We start from the raw sequence: 25566 nt of genomic DNA on the forward strand, positions 1-25566 counted from the left end.
TGTGCAACATCTCTCAGCTTGACTTTTCTCGACTGTACAGGGTTTGCTGTTGACGCTGAATCAGCGCACACCAGGCTTAATGATCGAGCTCGAAGCACCCAAGAAAAAGTATAATTTTAGCAGAGCGTGGTTTCGATCCACGGACCTCTGGGTTATGGGCCCAGCACGCTTCCACTGCGCCACTCTGCTGCGTGGAGGCGTGCGCCCTCTTCGGTGCGTGACATGGGACGCTTGGAAAAGCGTTGGCTGCGTCGCGTACCGTTTAATAAACTGTGCAACATCTCTCAGCTTGACTTGTCTCGACTTTGCTCGACTGACGCTTGCAAGAAGCGATATTTACCACGATCGTCTCGAGATGCAGCTGCGAGATGCTCAGGATTGACATTGCACTCCACGCAGGTGGCAACATTCGAATGCACTGCCTAGCTACGCGCCCGCAACTAACAAAATGCCGACCCTGCCAGGATACGAACCTGGAATCTTCTGATCCGTAGTCAGACGCGTTCTCCGTTGCGCCACAGGGCCACAGTTCGCGTTTCGTAATATGAGGCGGGTACACGTCGCAGAGCAACGTGTTCTCCGTGGCTCTGCAACTGCGTGTCGTCCACTGACAACGGCGGCGCGGCCATTCTGGTCTTCCGCACTCTGCAGGGAGCTGCCAAGGAAGGCATCTCTCCTCCAGCTGCTCGGCCACGGTGCGCCTGCATAGCTTAGAGCTTGCCACACATCTGCCCTCGCTGTTGGACAGGTAGCAGAAGGCAAGGCGCGCGTTTTTCTGCAATTTTTCGGTGATGACAAGCGGTTGATATGCTTTCAAGTGTAGCATATGAAACAAAAATCGTACGAAGGATCCGTAGCCAGGTGCTAAAGTCGCAGTATGGCCGCAGGTGACGGTCGTATGACGGGTCTGTAGCCAACAGGATGGCAGCAAAGCGAATACCGCTAACTGAAAGCACCCTGCTGTAGCCCCAGTGGCGCAATTGGTTAGCGCACGGTACTTATAAGGTAGTAGCCGTGAGCAATGCCGGGGTTGTGAGTTCGAGCCTCACCTGGGGCATACTTTTACTTCGTAGCAGCCGACTCTGAAAGCATCGGGACGCTAGATTTGAGATGTATCACCTGCTTGAGAAACATAAGTGTGCGTGGATTATAAGTACCGCTTGCGTATTCCTCGGTAGTATAGTGGTTAGTATCCCCGCCTGTCACGCGGGAGACTGGGGTTCGATTTCCCGCCGGGGAGGGGCGATTTTTATATCGCGAAAGTTGCACGTGTGGCCCGAAAGGACATTAACGTTGTGATCGAGAAATGTAGTTGCTGCAGAATCGTAAGAAACTCTGCAGCTTAGCAAGTGTTTCTCGTATTCTTCACACGACGACGTCGTCGTCGTTTCAGAACGTACAGGGTTTGCTGTTGACGCTGAATCAGCGCACACCAGGCTTAATGATCGAGCTCGAAGCACCCAAGAAAAAGAATAATTTTAGGAGAGCGGGGTTTCGATCCACGGACCTCTGGGTTATGGGCCCAGCACGCTTCCACTGCGCCAATCTGCTGCGTGGAGGCATGCACCCTCTTCGGTGCGTGACATGGGACGCTTGGAAAAGCGTTGTCTGCGTCGCGCACCGTTTAATAAACTGTGCAACATCTCTCAGCTTGACTTTTCTCGACTGTACAGGGTTTGCTGTTGACGCTGAATCAGCGCACACCAGGCTTAATGATCGAGCTCGAAGCACCCAAGAAAAAGAATAATTTTAGGAGAGCGGGGTTTCGATCCACGGACCTCTGGGTTATGGGCCCAGCACGCTTCCACTGCGCCACTCTGCTGCGTGGAGGCGTGCGCCCTCTTCGGTGCGTGACATGGGACGCTTGGAAAAGCGTTGGCTGCGTCGCGTACCGTTTAATAAACTGTGCAACATCTCTCAGCTTGACTTGTCTCGACTTTGCTCGACTGACGCTTGCAAGAAGCGATATTTACCACGATCGTCTCGAGATGCAGCTGCGAGATGCTCAGGATTGACATTGCACTCCACGCAGGTGGCAACATTCGAATGCACTGCCTAGCTACGCGCCCGCAACTAACAAAATGCCGACCCTGCCAGGATACGAACCTGGAATCTTCTGATCCGTAGTCAGACGCGTTCTCCGTTGCGCCACAGGGCCACAGTTCGCGTTTCGTAATATGAGGCGGGTACACGTCGCAGAGCAACGTGTTCTCCGTGGCTCTGCAACTGCGTGTCGTCCACTGACAACGGCGGCGCGGCCATTCTGGTCTTCCGCACTCTGCAGGGAGCTGCCAAGGAAGGCATCTCTCCTCCAGCTGCTCGGCCACGGTGCGCCTGCATAGCTTAGAGCTTGCCACACATCTGCCCTCGCTGTTGGACAGGTAGCAGAAGGCAAGGCGCGCGTTTTTCTGCAATTTTTCGGTGATGACAAGCGGTTGATATGCTTTCAAGTGTAGCATATGAAACAAAAATCGTACGAAGGATCCGTAGCCAGGTGCTAAAGTCGCAGTATGGCCGCAGGTGACGGTCGTATGACGGGTCTGTAGCCAACAGGATGGCAGCAAAGCGAATACCGCTAACTGAAAGCACCCTGCTGTAGCCCCAGTGGCGCAATTGGTTAGCGCACGGTACTTATAAGGTAGTAGCCGTGAGCAATGCCGGGGTTGTGAGTTCGAGCCTCACCTGGGGCATACTTTTACTTCGTAGCAGCCGACTCTGAAAGCATCGGGACGCTAGATTTGAGATGTATCACCTGCTTGAGAAACATAAGTGTGCGTGGATTATAAGTACCGCTTGCGTATTCCTCGGTAGTATAGTGGTTAGTATCCCCGCCTGTCACGCGGGAGACTGGGGTTCGATTTCCCGCCGGGGAGGGGCGATTTTTATATCGCGAAAGTTGCACGTGTGGCCCGAAAGGACATTAACGTTGTGATCGAGAAATGTAGTTGCTGCAGAATCGTAAGAAACTCTGCAGCTTAGCAAGTGTTTCTCGTATTCTTCACACGACGACGTCGTCGTCGTTTCAGAACGTACAGGGTTTGCTGTTGACGCTGAATCAGCGCACACCAGGCTTAATGATCGAGCTCGAAGCACCCAAGAAAAAGAATAATTTTAGGAGAGCGGGGTTTCGATCCACGGACCTCTGGGTTATGGGCCCAGCACGCTTCCACTGCGCCAATCTGCTGCGTGGAGGCATGCACCCTCTTCGGTGCGTGACATGGGACGCTTGGAAAAGCGTTGTCTGCGTCGCGCACCGTTTAATAAACTGTGCAACATCTCTCAGCTTGACTTTTCTCGACTGTACAGGGTTTGCTGTTGACGCTGAATCAGCGCACACCAGGCTTAATGATCGAGCTCGAAGCACCCAAGAAAAAGAATAATTTTAGGAGAGCGGGGTTTCGATCCACGGACCTCTGGGTTATGGGCCCAGCACGCTTCCACTGCGCCACTCTGCTGCGTGGAGGCATGCGCCCTCTTCGGTGCGTGACATGGGACGCTTGGAAAAGCGTTGTCTGCGTCGCGCACCGTTTAATAAACTGTGCAACATCTCTCAGCTTGACTTGTCTCGACTTTGCTCGACTGACGCTACGCTGACGCTTGCAAGAAGCGATATTTACCACGATCGTCTCGAGATGCAGCTGCGAGATGCTCAGGATTGACATTGCACTCCACGCAGGTGGCAACATTCGAATGCACTGCCTAGCTACGCGCCCGCAACTAACAAAATGCCGACCCTGCCAGGATTCGAACCTGGAATCTTCTGATCCGTAGTCAGACGCGTTATCCGTTGCGCCACAGGGCCACAGTTCGCGTTTCGTAATATGAGGCGGGTACACGTCGCAGAGCAACGTGTTCTCCGTGGCTCTGCAACTGCGTGTCGTCCACTGACAACGGCGGCGCGGCCATTCTGGTCTTCCGCACTCTGCAGGGAGCTGCCAAGGAAGGCATCTCTCCTCCAGCTGCTCGGCCACGGTGCGCCTGCATATCTTAGAGCTTGCCACACATCTGCCCTCGCTGTTGGACAGGTAGCAGAAGGCAAGGCGCGCGTTTTTCTGCAATTTTTCGGTGATGACAAGCGGTTGATATGCTTGCAAGTGTAGCATATGAAACAAGAATCGTATGAAGGATCCGTAGCCAGGTGCTAAAGTCGCAGTATGGCCGCAGGTGACGGTCGTATGACGGGTCTGTAGCCACAACAGGATGGCAGCAAAGCGAATACCGCTAACTGAAAGCACCCTGCTGTAGCCCCAGTGGCGCAATTGGTTAGCGCACGGTACTTATAAGGCAGTAGCCGTGAGCAATGCCGGGGTTGTGAGTTCGAGCCTCACCTGGGGCATACTTTTACTTCGTAGCAGCTGACTCTGAAAGCATCGGGACGCTAGATTTGAGATGTATCACCTGCTTGAGAAACAGAAGTGTGCATGGATTATAAGTACCGATTGCGTATTCCTCGGTAGTATAGTGGTTAGTATCCCCGCCTGTCACGCGGGAGACTGGGGTTCGATTTCCCGCCGGGGAGGTGCGATTTTTATATCGCGAAAGTTGCACGTGTGGCCCGAAAGGACATTAACGTTGTGATCGAGAAATGTAGTTGCTGCAGAATCGTAAGAAACTCTGCGTCTTAGCAAGTGTTTCTCGTATTCTTCACACGACGACGTCGTCGTCGTTTCAGAACGTACAGGGTTTGCTGTTGACGCTGAAACAGCGCACACCAGGCTTAATGATCGAGCTCGAAGCACCCAAGAAAAAGTATAATTTTAGCAGAGCGTGGTTTCGATCCACGGACCTCTGGGTTATGGGCCCAGCACGCTTCCACTGCGCCACTCTGCTGCGTGGAGGCGTGCGCCCTCTTCGGTGCGTGACATGGGACGCTTGGAAAAGCGTTGGCTGCGTCACGTACCGTTTAATAAACTGTGCAACATCTCTCAGCTTGACTTGTCTCGACTTTGCTCGACTGACGCTTGCAAGAAGCGATATTTACCACGATCGTCTCGAGATGCAGCTGCGAGATGCTCAGGATTGACATTGCACTCCACGCAGGTGGCAACATTCGAATGCACTGCCTAGCTACGCGCCCGCAACTAACAAAATGCCGACCCTGCCAGGATACGAACCTGGAATCTTCTGATCCGTAGTCAGACGCGTTCTCCGTTGCGCCACAGGGCCACAGTTCGCGTTTCGTAATATGAGGCGGGTACACGTCGCAGAGCAACGTGTTCTCCGTGGCTCTGCAACTGCGTGTCGTCCACTGACAACGGCGGCGCGGCCATTCTGGTCTTCCGCACTCTGCAGGGAGCTGCCAAGGAAGGCATCTCTCCTCCAGCTGCTCGGCCACGGTGCGCCTGCATAGCTTAGAGCTTGCCACACATCTGCCCTCGCTGTTGGACAGGTAGCAGAAGGCAAGGCGCGCGTTTTTCTGCAATTTTTCGGTGATGACAAGCGGTTGATATGCTTTCAAGTGTAGCATATGAAACAAAAATCGTACGAAGGATCCGTAGCCAGGTGCTAAAGTCGCAGTATGGCCGCAGGTGACGGTCGTATGACGGGTCTGTAGCCAACAGGATGGCAGCAAAGCGAATACCGCTAACTGAAAGCACCCTGCTGTAGCCCCAGTGGCGCAATTGGTTAGCGCACGGTACTTATAAGGTAGTAGCCGTGAGCAATGCCGGGGTTGTGAGTTCGAGCCTCACCTGGGGCATACTTTTACTTCGTAGCAGCCGACTCTGAAAGCATCGGGACGCTAGATTTGAGATGTATCACCTGCTTGAGAAACATAAGTGTGCGTGGATTATAAGTACCGCTTGCGTATTCCTCGGTAGTATAGTGGTTAGTATCCCCGCCTGTCACGCGGGAGACTGGGGTTCGATTTCCCGCCGGGGAGGGGCGATTTTTATATCGCGAAAGTTGCACGTGTGGCCCGAAAGGACATTAACGTTGTGATCGAGAAATGTAGTTGCTGCAGAATCGTAAGAAACTCTGCAGCTTAGCAAGTGTTTCTCGTATTCTTCACACGACGACGTCGTCGTCGTTTCAGAACGTACAGGGTTTGCTGTTGACGCTGAATCAGCGCACACCAGGCTTAATGATCGAGCTCGAAGCACCCAAGAAAAAGAATAATTTTAGGAGAGCGGGGTTTCGATCCACGGACCTCTGGGTTATGGGCCCAGCACGCTTCCACTGCGCCACTCTGCTGCGTGGAGGCATGCACCCTCTTCGGTGCGTGACATGGGACGCTTGGAAAAGCGTTGTCTGCGTCGCGCACCGTTTAATAAACTGTGCAACATCTCTCAGCTTGACTTTTCTCGACTGTACAGGGTTTGCTGTTGACGCTGAATCAGCGCACACCAGGCTTAATGATCGAGCTCGAAGCACCCAAGAAAAAGAATAATTTTAGGAGAGCGGGGTTTCGATCCACGGACCTCTGGGTTATGGGCCCAGCACCCTTCCACTGCGCCACTCTGCTGCGTGGAGGCATGCGCCCTCTTCGGTGCGTGACATGGGACGCTTGGAAAAGCGTTGTCTGCGTCGCGCACCGTTTAATAAACTGTGCAACATCTCTCAGCTTGACTTGTCTCGACTTTGCTCGACTGACGCTACGCTGACGCTTGCAAGAAGCGATATTTACCACGATCGTCTCGAGATGCAGCTGCGAGATGCTCAGGATTGACATTGCACTCCACGCAGGTGGCAACATTCGAATGCACTGCCTAGCTACGCGCCCGCAACTAACAAAATGCCGACCCTGCCAGGATTCGAACCTGGAATCTTCTGATCCGTAATCAGACGCGTTATCCGTTGCGCCACAGGGCCACAGTTCGCGTTTCGTAATATGAGGCGGGTACACGTCGCAGAGCAACGTGTTCTCCGTGGCTCTGCAACTGCGTGTCGTCCACTGACAACGGCGGCGCGGCCATTCTGGTCTTCCGCACTCTGCAGGGAGCTGCCAAGGAAGGCATCTCTCCTCCAGCTGCTCGGCCACGGTGCGCCTGCATATCTTAGAGCTTGCCACACATCTGCCCTCGCTGTTGGACAGGTAGCAGAAGGCAAGGCGCGCGTTTTTCTGCAATTTTTCGGTGATGACAAGCGGTTGATATGCTTGCAAGTGTAGCATATGAAACAAGAATCGTATGAAGGATCCGTAGCCAGGTGCTAAAGTCGCAGTATGGCCGCAGGTGACGGTCGTATGACGGGTCTGTAGCCACAACAGGATGGCAGCAAAGCGAATACCGCTAACTGAAAGCACCCTGCTGTAGCCCCAGTGGCGCAATTGGTTAGCGCACGGTACTTATAAGGCAGTAGCCGTGAGCAATGCCGGGGTTGTGAGTTCGAGCCTCACCTGGGGCATACTTTTACTTCGTAGCAGCTGACTCTGAAAGCATCGGGACGCTAGATTTGAGATGTATCACCTGCTTGAGAAACAGAAGTGTGCATGGATTATAAGTACCGCTTGCGTATTCCTCGGTAGTATAGTGGTTAGTATCCCCGCCTGTCACGCGGGAGACTGGGGTTCGATTTCCCGCCGGGGAGGTGCGATTTTTATATCGCGAAAGTTGCACGTGTGGCCCGAAAGGACATTAACGTTGTGATCGAGAAATGTAGTTGCTGCAGAATCGTAAGAAACTCTGCGTCTTAGCAAGTGTTTCTCGTATTCTTCACACGACGACGTCGTCGTCGTTTCAGAACGTACAGGGTTTGCTGTTGACGCTGAATCAGCGCACACCAGGCTTAATGATCGAGCTCGAAGCACCCAAGAAAAAGAATTATTTTAGGAGAGCGGGGTTTCGATCCACGGACCTCTGGGTTATGGGCCCAGCACGCTTCCACTGCGCCACTCTGCTGCGTGGAGGCATGCGCCCTCTTCGGTGCGTGACATGGGACGCTTGGAAAAGCGTTGTCTGCGTCGCGTACCGTTTAATAAACTGTGCAACATCTCTCAGCTTGACTTTTCTCGACTGTACAGGGTTTGCTGTTGACGCTGAATCAGCGCACACCAGGCTTAATGATCGAGCTCGAAGCACCCAAGAAAAAGTATAATTTTAGCAGAGCGTGGTTTCGATCCACGGACCTCTGGGTTATGGGCCCAGCACGCTTCCACTGCGCCACTCTGCTGCGTGGAGGCGTGCGCCCTCTTCGGTGCGTGACATGGGACGCTTGGAAAAGCGTTGGCTGCGTCGCGTACCGTTTAATAAACTGTGCAACATCTCTCAGCTTGACTTGTCTCGACTTTGCTCGACTGACGCTTGCAAGAAGCGATATTTACCACGATCGTCTCGAGATGCAGCTGCGAGATGTTCAGGATTGACATTGCACTCCACGCAGGTGGCAACATTCGAATGCACTGCCTAGCTACGCGCCAGCAACTAACAAAATGCCGACCCTGCCAGGATACGAACCTGGAATCTTCTGATCCGTAGTCAGACGCGTTCTCCGTTGCGCCACAGGGCCACAGTTCGCGTTTCGTAATATGAGGCGGGTACACGTCGCAGAGCAACGTGTTCTCCGTGGCTCTGCAACTGCGTGTCGTCCACTGACAACGGCGGCGCGGCCATTCTGGTCTTCCGCACTCTGCAGGGAGCTGCCAAGGAAGGCATCTCTCCTCCAGCTGCTCGGCCACGGTGCGCCTGCATAGCTTAGAGCTTGCCACACATCTGCCCTCGCTGTTGGACAGGTAGCAGAAGGCAAGGCGCGCGTTTATCTGCAATTTTTCGGTGATGACAAGCGGTTGATATGCTTTCAAGTGTAGCATATGAAACAAAAATCGTACGAAGGAGCCGTAGCCAGGTGCTAAAGTCGCAGTATGGCCGCAGGTGACGGTCGTATGACGGGTCTGTAGCCAACAGGATGGCAGCAAAGCGAATACCGCTAACTGAAAGCACCCTGCTGTAGCCCCAGTGGCGCAATTGGTTAGCGCACGGTACTTATAAGGTAGTAGCCGTGAGCAATGCCGGGGTTGTGAGTTCGAGCCTCACCTGGGGCATACTTTTACTTCGTAGCAGCCGACTCTGAAAGCATCGGGACGCTAGATTTGAGATGTATCACCTGCTTGAGAAACATAAGTGTGCGTGGATTATAAGTACCGCTTGCGTATTCCTCGGTAGTATAGTGGTTAGTATCCCCGCCTGTCACGCGGGAGACTGGGGTTCGATTTCCCGCCGGGGAGGGGCGATTTTTATATCGCGAAAGTTGCACGTGTGGCCCGAAAGGACATTAACGTTGTGATCGAGAAATGTAGTTGCTGCAGAATCGTAAGAAACTCTGCAGCTTAGCAAGTGTTTCTCGTATTCTTCACACGACGACGTCGTCGTCGTTTCAGAACGTACAGGGTTTGCTGTTGACGCTGAATCAGCGCACACCAGGCTTAATGATCGAGCTCGAAGCACCCAAGAAAAAGAATAATTTTAGGAGAGCGGGGTTTCGATCCACGGACCTCTGGGTTATGGGCCCAGCACGCTTCCACTGCGCCACTCTGCTGCGTGGAGGCATGCACCCTCTTCGGTGCGTGACATGGGACGCTTGGAAAAGCGTTGTCTGCGTCGCGCACCGTTTAATAAACTGTGCAACATCTCTCAGCTTGACTTTTCTCGACTGTACAGGGTTTGCTGTTGACGCTGAATCAGCGCACACCAGGCTTAATGATCGAGCTCGAAGCACCCAAGAAAAAGAATAATTTTAGGAGAGCGGGGTTTCGATCCACGGACCTCTGGGTTATGGGCCCAGCACGCTTCCACTGCGCCACTCTGCTGCGTGGAGGCATGCGCCCTCTTCGGTGCGTGACATGGGACGCTTGGAAAAGCGTTGTCTGCGTCGCGCACCGTTTAATAAACTGTGCAACATCTCTCAGCTTGACTTGTCTCGACTTTGCTCGACTGACGCTACGCTGACGCTTGCAAGAAGCGATATTTACCACGATCGTCTCGAGATGCAGCTGCGAGATGCTCAGGATTGACATTGCACTCCACGCAGGTGGCAACATTCGAATGCACTGCCTAGCTACGCGCCCGCAACTAACAAAATGCCGACCCTGCCAGGATTCGAACCTGGAATCTTCTGATCCGTAGTCAGACGCGTTATCCGTTGCGCCACAGGGCCACAGTTCGCGTTTCGTAATATGAGGCGGGAACACGTCGCAGAGCAACGTGTTCTCCGTGGCTCTGCAACTGCGTGTCGTCCACTGACAACGGCGGCGCGGCCATTCTGGTCTTCCGCACTCTGCAGGGAGCTGCCAAGGAAGGCATCTCTCCTCCAGCTGCTCGGCCACGGTGCGCCTGCATATCTTAGAGCTTGCCACACATCTGCCCTCGCTGTTGGACAGGTAGCAGAAGGCAAGGCGCGCGTTTTTCTGCAATTTTTCGGTGATGACAAGCGGTTGATATGCTTGCAAGTGTAGCATATGAAACAAGAATCGTATGAAGGATCCGTAGCCAGGTGCTAAAGTCGCAGTATGGCCGCAGGTGACGGTCGTATGACGGGTCTGTAGCCACAACAGGATGGCAGCAAAGCGAATACCGCTAACTGAAAGCACCCTGCTGTAGCCCCAGTGGCGCAATTGGTTAGCGCACGGTACTTATAAGGCAGTAGCCGTGAGCAATGCCGGGGTTGTGAGTTCGAGCCTCACCTGGGGCATACTTTTACTTCGTAGCAGCTGACTCTGAAAGCATCGGGACGCTAGATTTGAGATGTATCACCTGCTTGAGAAACAGAAGTGTGCATGGATTATAAGTACCGCTTGCGTATTCCTCGGTAGTATAGTGGTTAGTATCCCCGCCTGTCACGCGGGAGACTGGGGTTCGATTTCCCGCCGGGGAGGTGCGATTTTTATATCGCGAAAGTTGCACGTGTGGCCCGAAAGGACATTAACGTTGTGATCGAGAAATGTAGTTGCTGCAGAATCGTAAGAAACTCTGCGTCTTAGCAAGTGTTTCTCGTATTCTTCACACGACGACGTCGTCGTCGTTTCAGAACGTACAGGGTTTGCTGTTGACGCTGAATCAGCGCACACCAGGCTTAATGATCGAGCTCGAAGCACCCAAGAAAAAGAATAATTTTAGGAGAGCGGGGTTTCGATCCACGGACCTCTGGGTTATGGGCCCAGCACGCTTCCACTGCGCCACTCTGCTGCGTGGAGGCATGCGCCCTCTTCGGTGCGTGACATGGGACGCTTGGAAAAGCGTTGTCTGCGTCGCGTACCGTTTAATAAACTGTGCAACATCTCTCAGCTTGACTTTTCTCGACTGTACAGGGTTTGCTGTTGACGCTGAATCAGCGCACACCAGGCTTAATGATCGAGCTCGAAGCACCCAAGAAAAAGAATAATTTTAGGAGAGCGGGGTTTCGATCCACGGACCTCTGGGTTATGGGCCCAGCACGCTTCCACTGCGCCACTCTGCTGCGTGGAGGCATGCGCCCTCTTCGGTGCGTGACATGGGACGCTTGGAAAAGCGTTGTCTGCGTCGCGCACCGTTTAATAAACTGTGCAACATCTCTCAGCTTGACTTGTCTCGACTTTGCTCGACTGACGCTACGCTGACGCTTGCAAGAAGCGATATTTACCACGATCGTCTCGAGATGCAGCTGCGAGATGCTCAGGATTGACATTGCACTCCACGCAGGTGGCAACATTCGAATGCACTGCCTAGCTACGCGCCCGCAACTAACAAAATGCCGACCCTGCCAGGATACGAACCTGGAATCTTTTGATCCGTAGTCAGACGCGTTATCCGTTGCGCCACAGGGCCACAGTTCGCGTTTCGTAATATGAGGCGGGTACACGTCGCAGAGCAACGTGTTCTCCGTGGCTCTGCAACTGCGTGTCGTCCACTGACAACGGCGGCGCGGCCATTCTGGTCTTCCGCACTCTGCAGGGAGCTGCCAAGGAAGGCATCTCTCCTCCAGCTGCTCGGCCACGGTGCGCCTGCATAGCTTAGAGCTTGCCACACATCTGCCCTCGCTGTTGGACAGGTAGCAGAAGGCAAGGCGCGCGTTTTTCTGCAATTTTTCGGTGATGACAAGCGGTTGATATGCTTTCAAGTGTAGCATATGAAACAAAAATCGTACGAAGGATCCGTAGCCAGGTGCTAAAGTCGCAGTATGGCCGCAGGTGACGGTCGTATGACGGGTCTGTAGCCAACAGGATGGCAGCAAAGCGAATACCGCTAACTGAAAGCACCCTGCTGTAGCCACAGTGGCGCAATTGGTTAGCGCACGGTACTTATAAGGTAGTAGCCGTGAGCAATGCCGGGGTTGTGAGTTCGAGCCTCACCTGGGGCATACTTTTACTTCGTAGCAGCTGACTCTGAAAGCATCGGGACGCTAGATTTGAGATGTATCACCTGCTTGAGAAACATAAGTGTGCGTGCATTATAAGTACCGATTGCGTATTCCTCGGTAGTATAGTGGTTAGTATTCCCGCCTGTCACGCGGGAGACCGGGGTTCGATTCCCCGCCGGGGAGGTGCGATTTTTATATCGCGAAAGTTGCACGTGTGGCCCGAAAGGACATTAACGTTGTGATCGAGAAATGTAGTTGCTGCAGAATCGTAAGAAACTCTGCGTCTTAGCAAGTGTTTCTCGTATTCTTCACACGACGACGTCGTCGTCGTTTCAGAACGTACAGGGTTTGCTGTTGACGCTGAATCAGCGCACACCAGGCTTAATGATCGAGCTCGAAGCACCCAAGAAAAAGAATAATTTTAGGAGAGCGGGGTTTCGATCCACGGACCTCTGGGTTATGGGCCCAGCACGCTTCCACTGCGCCACTCTGCTGCGTGGAGGCATGCGCCCTCTTCGGTGCGTGACATGGGACGCTTGGAAAAGCGTTGTCTGCGTCGCGTACCGTTTAATAAACTGTGCAACATCTCTCAGCTTGACTTTTCTCGACTGTACAGGGTTTGCTGTTGACGCTGAATCAGCGCACACCAGGCTTAATGATCGAGCTCGAAGCACCCAAGAAAAAGAATAATTTTAGGAGAGCGGGGTTTCGATCCACGGACCTCTGGGTTATGGGCCCAGCACGCTTCCACTGCGCCACTCTGCTGCGTGGAGGCATGCGCCCTCTTCGGTGCGTGACATGGGACGCTTGGAAAAGCGTTGTCTGCGTCGCGCACCGTTTAATAAACTGTGCAACATCTCTCAGCTTGACTTGTCTCGACTTTGCTCGACTGACGCTACGCTGACGCTTGCAAGAAGCGATATTTACCACGATCGTCTCGAGATGCAGCTGCGAGATGCTCAGGATTGACATTGCACTCCACGCAGGTGGCAACATTCGAATGCACTGCCTAGCTACGCGCCCGCAACTAACAAAATGCCGACCCTGCCAGGATACAAACCTGGAATCTTCTGATCCGTAGTCAGACGCGTTATCCGTTGCGCCACAGGGCCACAGTTCGCGTTTCGTAATATGAGGCGGGTACACGTCGCAGAGCAACGTGTTCTCCGTGGCTCTGCAACTGCGTGTCGTCCACTGACAACGGCGGCGCGGCCATTCTGGTCTTCCGCACTCTGCAGGGAGCTGCCAAGGAAGGCATCTCTCCTCCAGCTGCTCGGCCACGGTGCGCCTGCATAGCTTAGAGCTTGCCACACATCTACCCTCGCTGTTGGACAGGTAGCAGAAGGCAAGGCGCGCGTTTTTCTGCAATTTTTCGGTGATGACAAGCGGTTGATATGCTTTCAAGTGTAGCATATGAAACAAAAATCGTACGAAGGATCCGTAGCCAGGTGCTAAAGTCGCAGTATGGCCGCAGGTGACGGTCGTATGACGGGTCTGTAGCCAACAGGATGGCAGCAAAGCGAATACCGCTAACTGAAAGCACCCTGCTGTAGCCACAGTGGCGCAATTGGTTAGCGCACGGTACTTATAAGGTAGTAGCCGTGAGCAATGCCGGGGTTGTGCGTTCGAGCCTCACCTGGGGCATACTTTTACTTCGTAGCAGCTGACTCTGAAAGCATCGGGACGCTAGATTTGAGATGTATCACCTGCTTGAGAAACATAAGTGTGCGTGCATTATAAGTACCGATTGCGTATTCCTCGGTAGTATAGTGGTTAGTATCCCCGCCTGTCACGCGGGAGACCGGGGTTCGATTCCCCGCCGGGGAGGTGCGATTTTTATATCGCGAAAGTTGCACGTGTGGCCCGAAAGGACATTAACGTTGTGATCGAGAAATGTAGTTGCTGCAGAATCGTAAGAAACTCTGCGTCTTAGCAAGTGTTTCTCGTATTCTTCACACGACGACGTCGTCGTCGTTTCAGAACGTACAGGGTTTGCTGTTGACGCTGAATCAGCGCACACCAGGCTTAATGATCGAGCTCGAAGCACCCAAGAAAAAGTATAATTTTAGCAGAGCGTGGTTTCGATCCACGGACCTCTGGGTTATGGGCCCAGCACGCTTCCACTGCGCCACTCTGCTGCGTGGAGGCGTGCGCCCTCTTCGGTGCGTGACATGGGACGCTTGGAAAAGCGTTGGCTGCGTCGCGTACCGTTTAATAAACTGTGCAACATCTCTCAGCTTGACTTTTCTCGACTGTACAGGGTTTGCTGTTGACGCTGAATCAGCGCACACCAGGCTTAATGATCGAGCTCGAAGCACCCAAGAAAAAGAATAATTTTAGGAGAGCGGGGTTTCGATCCACGGACCTCTGGGTTATGGGCCCAGCACGCTTCCACTGCGCCACTCTGCTGCGTGGAGGCATGCGCCCTCTTCGGTGCGTGACATGGGACGCTTGGAAAAGCGTTGTCTGCGTCGCGCACCGTTTAATAAACTGTGCAACATCTCTCAGCTTGACTTGTCTCGACTTTGCTCGACTGACGCTTGCAAGAAGCGATATTTACCACGATCGTCTCGAGATGCAGCTGCGAGATGCTCAGGATTGACATTGCACTCCACGCAGGTGGCAACATTCGAATGCACTGCCTAGCTACGCGCCCGCAACTAACAAAATGCCGACCCTGCCAGGATTCGAACCTGGAATCTTCTGATCCGTAGTCAGACGCGTTATCCGTTGCGCCACAGGGCCACAGTTCGCGTTTCGTAATATGAGGCGGGTACACGTCGCAGAGCAACGTGTTCTCCGTGGCTCTGCAACTGCGTGTCGTCCACTGACAACGGCGGCGCGGCCATTCTGGTCTTCCGCACTCTGCAGGGAGCTGCCAAGGAAGGCATCTCTCCTCCAGCTGCTCGGCCACGGTGCGCCTGCATATCTTAGAGCTTGCCACACATCTGCCCTCGCTGTTGGACAGGTAGCAGAAGGCAAGGCGCGCGTTTTTCTGCAATTTTTCGGTGATGACAAGCGGTTGATATGCTTGCAAGTGTAGCATATGAAACAAGAATCGTATGAAGGATCCGTAGCCAGGTGCTAAAGTCGCAGTATGGCCGCAGGTGACGGTCGTATGACGGGTCTGTAGCCACAACAGGATGGCAGCAAAGCGAATACCGCTAACTGAAAGCACCTTGCTGTAGCCCCAGTGGCGCAATTGGTTAGCGCACGGTACTTATAAGGTAGTAGCCGTGAGCAATGCCGGGGTTGTGAGTTCGAGCCTCACCTGGGGCATACTTTTACTTCGTAGCAGCCGACTCTGAAAGCATCGGGACGCTAGATTTGAGATGTATCACCTGCTTGAGAAACATAAGTGTGCGTGGATTATAAGTACCGCTTGCGTATTCCTCGGTAGTATAGTGGTTAGTATCCCCGCCTGTCACGCGGGAGACTGGGGTTCGATTTCCCGCCGGGGAGGGGCGATTTTTATATCGCGAAAGTTGCACGTGTGGCCCGAAAGGACATTAACGTTGTGATCGAGAAATGTAGTTGCTGCAGAATCGTAAGAAACTCTGCAGCTTAGCAAGTGTTTCTCGTATTCTTCACACGACGACGTCGTCGTCGTTTCAGAACGTACAGGGTTTGCTGTTGACGCTGAATCAGCGCACACCAGGCTTAATGATCGAGCTCGAAGCACCCAAGAAAAAGAATAATTTTAGGAGAGCGGGGTTTCGATCCACGGACCTCTGGGATATGGGCCCAGCACGCTTCCACTGCGCCACTCTGCTGCGTGGAGGCATGCACCCTCTTCGGTGCGTGACATGGGACGCTTGGAAAAGCGTTGTCTGCGTCGCGTACCGTTTAATAAACTGTGCAACATCTCTCAGCTTGACTTTTCTCGACTGTACAGGGTTTGCTGTTGACGCTGAATCAGCGCACACCAGGCTTAATGATCGAGCTCGAAGCACCCAAGAAAAAGAATAATTTTAGGAGAGCGGGGTTTCGATCCACGGACCTCTGGGTTATGGGCCCAGCACGCTTCCACTGCGCCACTCTGCTGCGTGGAGGCATGCGCCCTCTTCGGTGCGTGACATGGGACGCTTGGAAAAGCGTTGTCTGCGTCGCGCACCGTTTAATAAACTGTGCAACATCTCTCAGCTTGACTTGTCTCGACTTTGCTCGACTGACGCTACGCTGACGCTTGCAAGAAGCGATATTTACCACGATCGTCTCGAGATGCAGCTGCGAGATGCTCAGGATTGACATTGCACTCCACGCAGGTGGCAACATTCGAATGCACTGCCTAGCTACGCGCCCGCAACTAACAAAATGCCGACCCTGCCAGGATTCGAACCTGGAATCTTCTGATCCGTAGTCAGACGCGTTATCCGTTGCGCCACAGGGCCACAGTTCGCGTTTCGTAATATGAGGCGGGTACACGTCGCAGAGCAACGTGTACTCCGTGGCTCTGCAACTGCGTGTCGTCCACTGACAACGGCGGCGCGGCCATTCTGGTCTTCCGCACTCTGCAGGGAGCTGCCAAGGAAGGCATCTCTCCTCCAGCTGCTCGGCCACGGTGCGCCTGCATATCTTAGAGCTTGCCACACATCTGCCCTCGCTGTTGGACAGGTAGCAGAAGGCAAGGCGCGCGTTTTTCTGCAATTTTTCGGTGATGACAAGCGGTTGATATGCTTGCAAGTGTAGCATATGAAACAAGAATCGTATGAAGGATCCGTAGCCAGGTGCTAAAGTCGCAGTATGGCCGCAGGTGACGGTCGTATGACGGGTCTGTAGCCACAACAGGATGGCAGCAAAGCGAATACCGCTAACTGAAAGCACCCTGCTGTAGCCCCAGTGGCGCAATTGGTTAGCGCACGGTACTTATAAGGCAGTAGCCGTGAGCAATGCCGGGGTTCTGAGTTCGAGCCTCACCTGGGGCATACTTTTACTTCGTAGCAGCTGACTCTGAAAGCATCGGGACGCTAGATTTGAGATGTATCACCTGCTTGAGAAACAGAAGTGTGCATGGATTATAAGTACCGCTTGCGTATTCCTCGGTAGTATAGTGGTTAGTATCCCCGCCTGTCACGCGGGAGACTGGGGTTCGATTTCCCGCCGGGGAGGTGCGATTTTTATATCGCGAAAGTTGCACGTGTGGCCCGAAAGGACATTAACGTTGTGATCGAGAAATGTAGTTGCTGCAGAATCGTAAGAAACTCTGCGTCTTAGCAAGTGTTTCTCGTATTCTTCACACGACGACGTCGTCGTCGTTTCAGAACGTACAGGGTTTGCTGTTGACGCTGAATCAGCGCACACCAGGCTTAATGATCGAGCTCGAAGCACCCAAGAAAAAGAATAATTTTAGGAGAGCGGGGTTTCGATCCACGGACCTCTGGGTTATGGGCCCAGCACGCTTCCACTGCGCCACTCTGCTGCGTGGAGGCATGCGCCCTCTTCGGTGCGTGACATGGGACGCTTGGAAAAGCGTTGTCTGCGTCGCGTACCGTTTAATAAACTGTGCAACATCTCTCAGCTTGACTTTTCTCGACTGTACAGGGTTTGCTGTTGACGCTGAATCAGCGCACACCAGGCTTAATGATCGAGCTCGAAGCACCCAAGAAAAAGAATAATTTTAGGAGAGCGGGGTTTCGATCCACGGACCTCTGGGTTATGGGCCCAGCACGCTTCCACTGCGCCACTCTGCTGCGTGGAGGCATGCGCCCTCTTCGGTGCGTGACATGGGACGCTTGGAAAAGCGTTGTCTGCGTCGCGCACCGTTTAATAAACTGTGCAACATCTCTCAGCTTGACTTGTCTCGACTTTGCTCGACTGACGCTACGCTGACGCTTGCAAGAAGCGATATTTACCACGATCGTCTCGAGATGCAGCTGCGAGATGCTCAGGATTGACATTGCACTCCACGCAGGTGGCAACATTCGAATGCACTGCCTAGCTACGCGCCCGCAACTAACAAAATGCCGACCCTGCCAGGATACGAACCTGGAATCTTTTGATCCGTAGTCAGACGCGTTATCCGTTGCGCCACAGGGCCACAGTTCGCGTTTCGTAATATGAGGCGGGTACACGTCGCAGAGCAACGTGTTCTCCGTGGCTCTGCAACTGCGTGTCGTCCACTGACAACGGCGGCGCGGCCATTCTGGTCTTCCGCACTCTGCAGGGAGCTGCCAAGGAAGGCATCTCTCCTCCAGCTGCTCGGCCACGGTGCGCCTGCATAGCTTAGAGCTTGCCACACATCTGCCCTCGCTGTTGGACAGGTAGCAGAAGGCAAGGCGCGCGTTTTTCTGCAATTTTTCGGTGATGACAAGCGGTTGATATGCTTTCAAGTGTAGCATATGAAACAAAAATCGTACGAAGGATCCGTAGCCAGGTGCTAAAGTCGCAGTATGGCCGCAGGTGACGGTCGTATGACGGGTCTGTAGCCAACAGGATGGCAGCAAAGCGAATACCGCTAACTGAAAGCACCCTGCTGTAGCCACAGTGGCGCAATTGGTTAGCGCACGGTACTTATAAGGTAGTAGCCGTGAGCAATGCCGGGGTTGTGCGTTCGAGCCTCACCTGGGGCATACTTTTACTTCGTAGCAGCTGACTCTGAAAGCATCGGGACGCTAGATTTGAGATGTATCACCTGCTTGAGAAACATAAGTGTGCGTGCATTATAAGTACCGATTGCGTATTCCTCGGTAGTATAGTGGTTAGTATCCCCGCCTGTCACGCGGGAGACCGGGGTTCGATTCCCCGCCGGGGAGGTGCGATTTTTATATCGCGAAAGTTGCACGTGTGGCCCGAAAGGACATTAACGTTGTGATCGAGAAATGTAGTTGCTGCAGAATCGTAAGAAACTCTGCGTCTTAGCAAGTGTTTCTCGTATTCTTCACACGACGACGTCGTCGTCGTTTCAGAACGTACAGGGTTTGCTGTTGACGCTGAATCAGCGCACACCAGGCTTAATGATCGAGCTCGAAGCACCCAAGAAAAAGTATAATTTTAGCAGAGCGTGGTTTCGATCCACGGACCTCTGGGTTATGGGCCCAGCACGCTTCCACTGCGCCACTCTGCTGCGTGGAGGCGTGCGCCCTCTTCGGTGCGTGACATGGGACGCTTGGAAAAGCGTTGGCTGCGTCGCGTACCGTTTAATAAACTGTGCAACATCTCTCAGCTTGACTTTTCTCGACTGTACAGGGTTTGCTGTTGACGCTGAATCAGCGCACACCAGGCTTAATGATCGAGCTCGAAGCACCCAAGAAAAAGAATAATTTTAGGAGAGCGGGGTTTCGATCCACGGACCTCTGGGTTATGGGCCCAGCACGCTTCCACTGCGCCACTCTGCTGCGTGGAGGCATGCGCCCTCTTCGGTGCGTGACATGGGACGCTTGGAAAAGCGTTGTCTGCGTCGCGCACCGTTTAATAAACTGTGCAACATCTCTCAGCTTGACTTGTCTCGACTTTGCTCGACTGACGCTACGCTGACGCTTGCAAGAAGCGATATTTACCACGATCGTCTCGAGATGCAGCTGCGAGATGCTCAGGATTGACATTGCACTCCACGCAGGTGGCAACATTCGAATGCACTGCCTAGCTACGCGCCCGCAACTAACAAAATGCCGACCCTGCCAGGATACAAACCTGGAATCTTCTGATCCGTAGTCAGACGCGTTATCCGTTGCGCCACAGGGCCACAGTTCGCGTTTCGTAATATGAGGCGGGTACACGTCGCAGAGCAACGTGTTCTCCGTGGCTCTGCAACTGCGTGTCGTCCACTGACAACGGCGGCGCGGCCATTCTGGTCTTCCGCACTCTGCAGGGAGCTGCCAAGGAAGGCATCTCTCCTCCAGCTGCTCGGCCACGGTGCGCCTGCATAGCTTAGAGCTTGCCACACATCTACCCTCGCTGTTGGACAGGTAGCAGAAGGCAAGGCGCGCGTTTTTCTGCAATTTTTCGGTGATGACAAGCGGTTGATATGCTTTCAAGTGTAGCATATGAAACAAAAATCGTACGAAGGATCCGTAGCCAGGTGCTAAAGTCGCAGTATGGCCGCAGGTGACGGTCGTATGACGGGTCTGTAGCCAACAGGATGGCAGCAAAGCGAATACCGCTAACTGAAAGCACCCTGCTGTAGCCACAGTGGCGCAATTGGTTAGCGCACGGTACTTATAAGGTAGTAGCCGTGAGCAATGCCGGGGTTGTGCGTTCGAGCCTCACCTGGGGCATACTTTTACTTCGTAGCAGCTGACTCTGAAAGCATCGGGACGCTAGATTTGAGATGTATCACCTGCTTGAGAAACATAAGTGTGCGTGCATTATAAGTACCGATTGCGTATTCCTCGGTAGTATAGTGGTTAGTATCCCCGCCTGTCACGCGGGAGACCGGGGTTCGATTCCCCGCCGGGGAGGTGCGATTTTTATATCGCGAAAGTTGCACGTGTGGCCCGAAAGGACATTAACGTTGTGATCGAGAAATGTAGTTGCTGCAGAATCGTAAGAAACTCTGCGTCTTAGCAAGTGTTTCTCGTATTCTTCACACGACGACGTCGTCGTCGTTTCAGAACGTACAGGGTTTGCTGTTGACGCTGAATCAGCGCACACCAGGCTTAATGATCGAGCTCGAAGCACCCAAGAAAAAGTATAATTTTAGCAGAGCGTGGTTTCGATCCACGGACCTCTGGGTTATGGGCCCAGCACGCTTCCACTGCGCCACTCTGCTGCGTGGAGGCGTGCGCCCTCTTCGGTGCGTGACATGGGACGCTTGGAAAAGCGTTGGCTGCGTCGCGTACCGTTTAATAAACTGTGCAACATCTCTCAGCTTGACTTTTCTCGACTGTACAGGGTTTGCTGTTGACGCTGAATCAGCGCACACCAGGCTTAATGATCGAGCTCGAAGCACCCAAGAAAAAGAATAATTTTAGGAGAGCGGGGTTTCGATCCACGGACCTCTGGGTTATGGGCCCAGCACGCTTCCACTGCGCCACTCTGCTGCGTGGAGGCATGCGCCCTCTTCGGTGCGTGACATGGGACGCTTGGAAAAGCGTTGTCTGCGTCGCGCACCGTTTAATAAACTGTGCAACATCTCTCAGCTTGACTTGTCTCGACTTTGCTCGACTGACGCTACGCTGACGCTTGCAAGAAGCGATATTTACCACGATCGTCTCGAGATGCAGCTGCGAGATGCTCAGGATTGACATTGCACTCCACGCAGGTGGCAACATTCGAATGCACTGCCTAGCTACGCGCCCGCAACTAACAAAATGCCGACCCTGCCAGGATTCGAACCTGGAATCTTCTGATCCGTAGTCAGACGCGTTATCCGTTGCGCCACAGGGCCACAGTTCGCGTTTCGTAATATGAGGCGGGTACACGTCGCAGAGCAACGTGTTCTCCGTGGCTCTGCAACTGCGTGTCGTCCACTGACAACGGCGGCGCGGCCATTCTGGTCTTCCGCACTCTGCAGGGAGCTGCCAAGGAAGGCATCTCTCCTCCAGCTGCTCGGCCACGGTGCGCCTGCATATCTTAGAGCTTGCCACACATCTGCCCTCGCTGTTGGACAGGTAGCAGAAGGCAAGGCGCGCGTTTTTCTGCAATTTTTCGGTGATGACAAGCGGTTGATATGCTTGCAAGTGTAGCATATGAAACAAGAATCGTATGAAGGATCCGTAGCCAGGTGCTAAAGTCGCAGTATGGCCGCAGGTGACGGTCGTATGACGGGTCTGTAGCCACAACAGGATGGCAGCAAAGCGAATACCGCTAACTGAAAGCACCCTGCTGTAGCCCCAGTGGCGCAATTGGTTAGCGCACGGTACTTATAAGGCAGTAGCCGTGAGCAATGCCGGGGTTGTGAGTTCGAGCCTCACCTGGGGCATACTTTTACTTCGTAGCAGCTGACTCTGAAAGCATCGGGACGCTAGATTTGAGATGTATCACCTGCTTGAGAAACATAAGTGTGCGTGCATTATAAGTACCGATTGCGTTTTCCTCGGTAGTATAGTGGTTAGTATTCCCGCCTGTCACGCGGGAGACCGGGGTTCGATTCCCCGCCGGGGAGGTGCGATTTTTATATCGCGAAAGTTGCACGTGTGGCCCGAAAGGACATTAACGTTGTGATCGAGAAATGTAGTTGCTGCAGAATCGTAAGAAACTCTGCGTCTTAGCAAGTGTTTCTCGTATTCTTCACACGACGACGTCGTCGTCGTTTCAGAACGTACAGGGTTTGCTGTTGACGCTGAATCAGCGCACACCAGGCTTAATGATCGAGCTCGAAGCACCCAAGAAAAAGTATAATTTTAGCAGAGCGTGGTTTCGATCCACGGACCTCTGGGTTATGGGCCCAGCACGCTTCCACTGCGCCACTCTGCTGCGTGGAGGCGTGCGCCCTCTTCGGTGCGTGACATGGGACGCTTGGAAAAGCGTTGGCTGCGTCGCGTACCGTTTAATAAACTGTGCAACATCTCTCAGCTTGACTTTTCTCGACTGTACAGGGTTTGCTGTTGACGCTGAATCAGCGCACACCAGGCTTAATGATCGAGCTCGAAGCACCCAAGAAAAAGAATAATTTTAGGAGAGCGGGGTTTCGATCCACGGACCTCTGGGTTATGGGCCCAGCACGCTTCCACTGCGCCACTCTGCTGCGTGGAGGCATGCGCCCTCTTCGGTGCGTGACATGGGACGCTTGGAAAAGCGTTGTCTGCGTCGCGCACCGTTTAATAAACTGTGCAACATCTCTCAGCTTGACTTGTCTCGACTTTGCTCGACTGACGCTACGCTGACGCTTGCAAGAAGCGATATTTACCACGATCGTCTCGAGATGCAGCTGCGAGATGCTCAGGATTGACATTGCACTCCACGCAGGTGGCAACATTCGAATGCACTGCCTAGCTACGCGCCCGCAACTAACAAAATGCCGACCCTGCCAGGATACAAACCTGGAATCTTCTGATCCGTAGTCAGACGCGTTATCCGTTGCGCCACAGGGCCACAGTTCGCGTTTCGTAATATGAGGCGGGTACACGTCGCAGAGCAACGTGTTCTCCGTGGCTCTGCAACTGCGTGTCGTCCACTGACAACGGCGGCGCGGCCATTCTGGTCTTCCGCACTCTGCAGGGAGCTGCCAAGGAAGGCATCTCTCCTCCAGCTGCTCGGCCACGGTGCGCCTGCATAGCTTAGAGCTTGCCACACATCTACCCTCGCTGTTGGACAGGTAGCAGAAGGCAAGGCGCGCGTTTTTCTGCAATTTTTCGGTGATGACAAGCGGTTGATATGCTTTCAAGTGTAGCATATGAAACAAAAATCGTACGAAGGATCCGTAGCCAGGTGCTAAAGTCGCAGTATGGCCGCAGGTGACGGTCGTATGACGGGTCTGTAGCCAACAGGATGGCAGCAAAGCGAATACCGCTAACTGAAAGCACCCTGCTGTAGCCACAGTGGCGCAATTGGTTAGCGCACGGTACTTATAAGGTAGTAGCCGTGAGCAATGCCGGGGTTGTGCGTTCGAGCCTCACCTGGGGCATACTTTTACTTCGTAGCAGCTGACTCTGAAAGCATCGGGACGCTAGATTTGAGATGTATCACCTGCTTGAGAAACATAAGTGTGCGTGCATTATAAGTACCGATTGCGTATTCCTCGGTAGTATAGTGGTTAGTATCCCCGCCTGTCACGCGGGAGACCGGGGTTCGATTCCCCGCCGGGGAGGTGCGATTTTTATATCGCGAAAGTTGCACGTGTGGCCCGAAAGGACATTAACGTTGTGATCGAGAAATGTAGTTGCTGCAGAATCGTAAGAAACTCTGCGTCTTAGCAAGTGTTTCTCGTATTCTTCACACGACGACGTCGTCGTCGTTTCAGAACGTACAGGGTTTGCTGTTGACGCTGAATCAGCGCACACCAGGCTTAATGATCGAGCTCGAAGCACCCAAGAAAAAGTATAATTTTAGCAGAGCGTGGTTTCGATCCACGGACCTCTGGGTTATGGGCCCAGCACGCTTCCACTGCGCCACTCTGCTGCGTGGAGGCGTGCGCCCTCTTCGGTGCGTGACATGGGACGCTTGGAAAAGCGTTGGCTGCGTCGCGTACCGTTTAATAAACTGTGCAACATCTCTCAGCTTGACTTTTCTCGACTGTACAGGGTTTGCTGTTGACGCTGAATCAGCGCACACCAGGCTTAATGATCGAGCTCGAAGCACCCAAGAAAAAGAATAATTTTAGGAGAGCGGGGTTTCGATCCACGGACCTCTGGGTTATGGGCCCAGCACGCTTCCACTGCGCCACTCTGCTGCGTGGAGGCATGCGCCCTCTTCGGTGCGTGACATGGGACGCTTGGAAAAGCGTTGTCTGCGTCGCGCACCGTTTAATAAACTGTGCAACATCTCTCAGCTTGACTTGTCTCGACTTTGCTCGACTGACGCTACGCTGACGCTTGCAAGAAGCGATATTTACCACGATCGTCTCGAGATGCAGCTGCGAGATGCTCAGGATTGACATTGCACTCCACGCAGGTGGCAACATTCGAATGCACTGCCTAGCTACGCGCCCGCAACTAACAAAATGCCGACCCTGCCAGGATTCGAACCTGGAATCTTCTGATCCGTAGTCAGACGCGTTATCCGTTGCGCCACAGGGCCACAGTTCGCGTTTCGTAATATGAGGCGGGTACACGTCGCAGAGCAACGTGTTCTCCGTGGCTCTGCAACTGCGTGTCGTCCACTGACAACGGCGGCGCGGCCATTCTGGTCTTCCGCACTCTGCAGGGAGCTGCCAAGGAAGGCATCTCTCCTCCAGCTGCTCGGCCACGGTGCGCCTGCATATCTTAGAGCTTGCCACACATCTGCCCTCGCTGTTGGACAGGTAGCAGAAGGCAAGGCGCGCGTTTTTCTGCAATTTTTCGGTGATGACAAGCGGTTGATATGCTTGCAAGTGTAGCATATGAAACAAGAATCGTATGAAGGATCCGTAGCCAGGTGCTAAAGTCGCAGTATGGCCGCAGGTGACGGTCGTATGACGGGTCTGTAGCCACAACAGGATGGCAGCAAAGCGAATACCGCTAACTGAAAGCACCCTGCTGTAGCCACAGTGGCGCAATTGGTTAGCGCACGGTACTTATAAGGCAGTAGCCGTGAGCAATGCCGGGGTTGTGAGTTCGAGCCTCACCTGGGGCATACTTTTACTTCGTAGCAGCTGACTCTGAAAGCATCGGGACGCTAGATTTGAGATGTATCACCTGCTTGAGAAACATAAGTGTGCGTGGATTATAAGTACCGCTTGCGTATTCCTCGGTAGTATAGTGGTTAGTATCCCCGCCTGTCACA

General features: G+C 53.5%; 42 non-coding genes across 42 annotated transcripts; 18 read left to right on the forward strand and 24 right to left on the reverse strand.

The window, feature by feature from the left end:
- Positions 1 to 117: 117 nt before the first annotated feature.
- Positions 118 to 189, reverse strand: Trnam-cau (transfer RNA methionine (anticodon CAU)). The gene has a single exon. It is a non-coding gene; the product is annotated as a tRNA-Met (tRNA).
- Positions 190 to 452: 263 nt separating this feature from the next.
- Positions 453 to 525, reverse strand: Trnar-acg (transfer RNA arginine (anticodon ACG)). The gene has a single exon. It is a non-coding gene; the product is annotated as a tRNA-Arg (tRNA).
- Positions 526 to 965: 440 nt separating this feature from the next.
- Trnai-uau (transfer RNA isoleucine (anticodon UAU)) lies at positions 966 to 1057 on the forward strand. Its single transcript is given in 2 exon segments — positions 966 to 1003; positions 1022 to 1057. It is a non-coding gene; the product is annotated as a tRNA-Ile (tRNA).
- A 1028-nt stretch (positions 1058 to 2085) lies between these two features.
- Positions 2086 to 2158, reverse strand: Trnar-acg (transfer RNA arginine (anticodon ACG)). Its single transcript has one exon. It is a non-coding gene; the product is annotated as a tRNA-Arg (tRNA).
- Positions 2159 to 2598: 440 nt separating this feature from the next.
- Positions 2599 to 2690, forward strand: Trnai-uau (transfer RNA isoleucine (anticodon UAU)). The gene is given in 2 exon segments: positions 2599 to 2636; positions 2655 to 2690. It is a non-coding gene; the product is annotated as a tRNA-Ile (tRNA).
- A 1039-nt stretch (positions 2691 to 3729) lies between these two features.
- On the reverse strand, positions 3730 to 3802 carry Trnar-acg (transfer RNA arginine (anticodon ACG)). Its single transcript has one exon. It is a non-coding gene; the product is annotated as a tRNA-Arg (tRNA).
- Positions 3803 to 4244: 442 nt separating this feature from the next.
- Trnai-uau (transfer RNA isoleucine (anticodon UAU)) lies at positions 4245 to 4336 on the forward strand. Its single transcript is given in 2 exon segments — positions 4245 to 4282; positions 4301 to 4336. It is a non-coding gene; the product is annotated as a tRNA-Ile (tRNA).
- Positions 4337 to 4758: 422 nt separating this feature from the next.
- Trnam-cau (transfer RNA methionine (anticodon CAU)) lies at positions 4759 to 4830 on the reverse strand. Its single transcript has one exon. It is a non-coding gene; the product is annotated as a tRNA-Met (tRNA).
- A 263-nt stretch (positions 4831 to 5093) lies between these two features.
- On the reverse strand, positions 5094 to 5166 carry Trnar-acg (transfer RNA arginine (anticodon ACG)). The gene has a single exon. It is a non-coding gene; the product is annotated as a tRNA-Arg (tRNA).
- Positions 5167 to 5606: 440 nt separating this feature from the next.
- Trnai-uau (transfer RNA isoleucine (anticodon UAU)) lies at positions 5607 to 5698 on the forward strand. Its single transcript is given in 2 exon segments — positions 5607 to 5644; positions 5663 to 5698. It is a non-coding gene; the product is annotated as a tRNA-Ile (tRNA).
- A 1039-nt stretch (positions 5699 to 6737) lies between these two features.
- On the reverse strand, positions 6738 to 6810 carry Trnar-acg (transfer RNA arginine (anticodon ACG)). The gene has a single exon. It is a non-coding gene; the product is annotated as a tRNA-Arg (tRNA).
- Positions 6811 to 7252: 442 nt separating this feature from the next.
- On the forward strand, positions 7253 to 7344 carry Trnai-uau (transfer RNA isoleucine (anticodon UAU)). Its single transcript is given in 2 exon segments — positions 7253 to 7290; positions 7309 to 7344. It is a non-coding gene; the product is annotated as a tRNA-Ile (tRNA).
- A 693-nt stretch (positions 7345 to 8037) lies between these two features.
- Positions 8038 to 8109, reverse strand: Trnam-cau (transfer RNA methionine (anticodon CAU)). The gene has a single exon. It is a non-coding gene; the product is annotated as a tRNA-Met (tRNA).
- A 263-nt stretch (positions 8110 to 8372) lies between these two features.
- Trnar-acg (transfer RNA arginine (anticodon ACG)) lies at positions 8373 to 8445 on the reverse strand. The gene has a single exon. It is a non-coding gene; the product is annotated as a tRNA-Arg (tRNA).
- Positions 8446 to 8885: 440 nt separating this feature from the next.
- On the forward strand, positions 8886 to 8977 carry Trnai-uau (transfer RNA isoleucine (anticodon UAU)). Its single transcript is given in 2 exon segments — positions 8886 to 8923; positions 8942 to 8977. It is a non-coding gene; the product is annotated as a tRNA-Ile (tRNA).
- Positions 8978 to 10016: 1039 nt separating this feature from the next.
- Trnar-acg (transfer RNA arginine (anticodon ACG)) lies at positions 10017 to 10089 on the reverse strand. Its single transcript has one exon. It is a non-coding gene; the product is annotated as a tRNA-Arg (tRNA).
- A 442-nt stretch (positions 10090 to 10531) lies between these two features.
- Positions 10532 to 10623, forward strand: Trnai-uau (transfer RNA isoleucine (anticodon UAU)). The gene is given in 2 exon segments: positions 10532 to 10569; positions 10588 to 10623. It is a non-coding gene; the product is annotated as a tRNA-Ile (tRNA).
- A 1039-nt stretch (positions 10624 to 11662) lies between these two features.
- Trnar-acg (transfer RNA arginine (anticodon ACG)) lies at positions 11663 to 11735 on the reverse strand. Its single transcript has one exon. It is a non-coding gene; the product is annotated as a tRNA-Arg (tRNA).
- A 440-nt stretch (positions 11736 to 12175) lies between these two features.
- On the forward strand, positions 12176 to 12267 carry Trnai-uau (transfer RNA isoleucine (anticodon UAU)). Its single transcript is given in 2 exon segments — positions 12176 to 12213; positions 12232 to 12267. It is a non-coding gene; the product is annotated as a tRNA-Ile (tRNA).
- Positions 12268 to 12378: 111 nt separating this feature from the next.
- Trnad-guc (transfer RNA aspartic acid (anticodon GUC)) lies at positions 12379 to 12450 on the forward strand. Its single transcript has one exon. It is a non-coding gene; the product is annotated as a tRNA-Asp (tRNA).
- An 856-nt stretch (positions 12451 to 13306) lies between these two features.
- Positions 13307 to 13379, reverse strand: Trnar-acg (transfer RNA arginine (anticodon ACG)). Its single transcript has one exon. It is a non-coding gene; the product is annotated as a tRNA-Arg (tRNA).
- Positions 13380 to 14022: 643 nt separating this feature from the next.
- On the forward strand, positions 14023 to 14094 carry Trnad-guc (transfer RNA aspartic acid (anticodon GUC)). Its single transcript has one exon. It is a non-coding gene; the product is annotated as a tRNA-Asp (tRNA).
- Positions 14095 to 14333: 239 nt separating this feature from the next.
- Positions 14334 to 14405, reverse strand: Trnam-cau (transfer RNA methionine (anticodon CAU)). Its single transcript has one exon. It is a non-coding gene; the product is annotated as a tRNA-Met (tRNA).
- A 534-nt stretch (positions 14406 to 14939) lies between these two features.
- On the reverse strand, positions 14940 to 15012 carry Trnar-acg (transfer RNA arginine (anticodon ACG)). The gene has a single exon. It is a non-coding gene; the product is annotated as a tRNA-Arg (tRNA).
- Positions 15013 to 15454: 442 nt separating this feature from the next.
- Trnai-uau (transfer RNA isoleucine (anticodon UAU)) lies at positions 15455 to 15546 on the forward strand. The gene is given in 2 exon segments: positions 15455 to 15492; positions 15511 to 15546. It is a non-coding gene; the product is annotated as a tRNA-Ile (tRNA).
- A 1039-nt stretch (positions 15547 to 16585) lies between these two features.
- On the reverse strand, positions 16586 to 16658 carry Trnar-acg (transfer RNA arginine (anticodon ACG)). Its single transcript has one exon. It is a non-coding gene; the product is annotated as a tRNA-Arg (tRNA).
- A 442-nt stretch (positions 16659 to 17100) lies between these two features.
- Trnai-uau (transfer RNA isoleucine (anticodon UAU)) lies at positions 17101 to 17192 on the forward strand. The gene is given in 2 exon segments: positions 17101 to 17138; positions 17157 to 17192. It is a non-coding gene; the product is annotated as a tRNA-Ile (tRNA).
- A 1039-nt stretch (positions 17193 to 18231) lies between these two features.
- Positions 18232 to 18304, reverse strand: Trnar-acg (transfer RNA arginine (anticodon ACG)). The gene has a single exon. It is a non-coding gene; the product is annotated as a tRNA-Arg (tRNA).
- A 643-nt stretch (positions 18305 to 18947) lies between these two features.
- On the forward strand, positions 18948 to 19019 carry Trnad-guc (transfer RNA aspartic acid (anticodon GUC)). Its single transcript has one exon. It is a non-coding gene; the product is annotated as a tRNA-Asp (tRNA).
- A 239-nt stretch (positions 19020 to 19258) lies between these two features.
- Trnam-cau (transfer RNA methionine (anticodon CAU)) lies at positions 19259 to 19330 on the reverse strand. The gene has a single exon. It is a non-coding gene; the product is annotated as a tRNA-Met (tRNA).
- A 545-nt stretch (positions 19331 to 19875) lies between these two features.
- Positions 19876 to 19948, reverse strand: Trnar-acg (transfer RNA arginine (anticodon ACG)). The gene has a single exon. It is a non-coding gene; the product is annotated as a tRNA-Arg (tRNA).
- A 643-nt stretch (positions 19949 to 20591) lies between these two features.
- Trnad-guc (transfer RNA aspartic acid (anticodon GUC)) lies at positions 20592 to 20663 on the forward strand. The gene has a single exon. It is a non-coding gene; the product is annotated as a tRNA-Asp (tRNA).
- Positions 20664 to 20902: 239 nt separating this feature from the next.
- On the reverse strand, positions 20903 to 20974 carry Trnam-cau (transfer RNA methionine (anticodon CAU)). Its single transcript has one exon. It is a non-coding gene; the product is annotated as a tRNA-Met (tRNA).
- A 545-nt stretch (positions 20975 to 21519) lies between these two features.
- Trnar-acg (transfer RNA arginine (anticodon ACG)) lies at positions 21520 to 21592 on the reverse strand. The gene has a single exon. It is a non-coding gene; the product is annotated as a tRNA-Arg (tRNA).
- Positions 21593 to 22034: 442 nt separating this feature from the next.
- Trnai-uau (transfer RNA isoleucine (anticodon UAU)) lies at positions 22035 to 22126 on the forward strand. The gene is given in 2 exon segments: positions 22035 to 22072; positions 22091 to 22126. It is a non-coding gene; the product is annotated as a tRNA-Ile (tRNA).
- Positions 22127 to 22237: 111 nt separating this feature from the next.
- On the forward strand, positions 22238 to 22309 carry Trnad-guc (transfer RNA aspartic acid (anticodon GUC)). The gene has a single exon. It is a non-coding gene; the product is annotated as a tRNA-Asp (tRNA).
- Positions 22310 to 22548: 239 nt separating this feature from the next.
- On the reverse strand, positions 22549 to 22620 carry Trnam-cau (transfer RNA methionine (anticodon CAU)). Its single transcript has one exon. It is a non-coding gene; the product is annotated as a tRNA-Met (tRNA).
- Positions 22621 to 23165: 545 nt separating this feature from the next.
- On the reverse strand, positions 23166 to 23238 carry Trnar-acg (transfer RNA arginine (anticodon ACG)). Its single transcript has one exon. It is a non-coding gene; the product is annotated as a tRNA-Arg (tRNA).
- A 643-nt stretch (positions 23239 to 23881) lies between these two features.
- Positions 23882 to 23953, forward strand: Trnad-guc (transfer RNA aspartic acid (anticodon GUC)). Its single transcript has one exon. It is a non-coding gene; the product is annotated as a tRNA-Asp (tRNA).
- A 239-nt stretch (positions 23954 to 24192) lies between these two features.
- Positions 24193 to 24264, reverse strand: Trnam-cau (transfer RNA methionine (anticodon CAU)). Its single transcript has one exon. It is a non-coding gene; the product is annotated as a tRNA-Met (tRNA).
- A 545-nt stretch (positions 24265 to 24809) lies between these two features.
- Positions 24810 to 24882, reverse strand: Trnar-acg (transfer RNA arginine (anticodon ACG)). Its single transcript has one exon. It is a non-coding gene; the product is annotated as a tRNA-Arg (tRNA).
- A 442-nt stretch (positions 24883 to 25324) lies between these two features.
- On the forward strand, positions 25325 to 25416 carry Trnai-uau (transfer RNA isoleucine (anticodon UAU)). The gene is given in 2 exon segments: positions 25325 to 25362; positions 25381 to 25416. It is a non-coding gene; the product is annotated as a tRNA-Ile (tRNA).
- The last annotated feature ends 150 nt before the right edge of the window (positions 25417 to 25566 follow it).

The sequence above is a fragment of the Schistocerca cancellata genome, chromosome 9 (assembly GCF_023864275.1).
Source record: "Schistocerca cancellata isolate TAMUIC-IGC-003103 chromosome 9, iqSchCanc2.1, whole genome shotgun sequence".
NCBI classification, from domain to species: domain Eukaryota; kingdom Metazoa; phylum Arthropoda; class Insecta; order Orthoptera; family Acrididae; genus Schistocerca; species Schistocerca cancellata.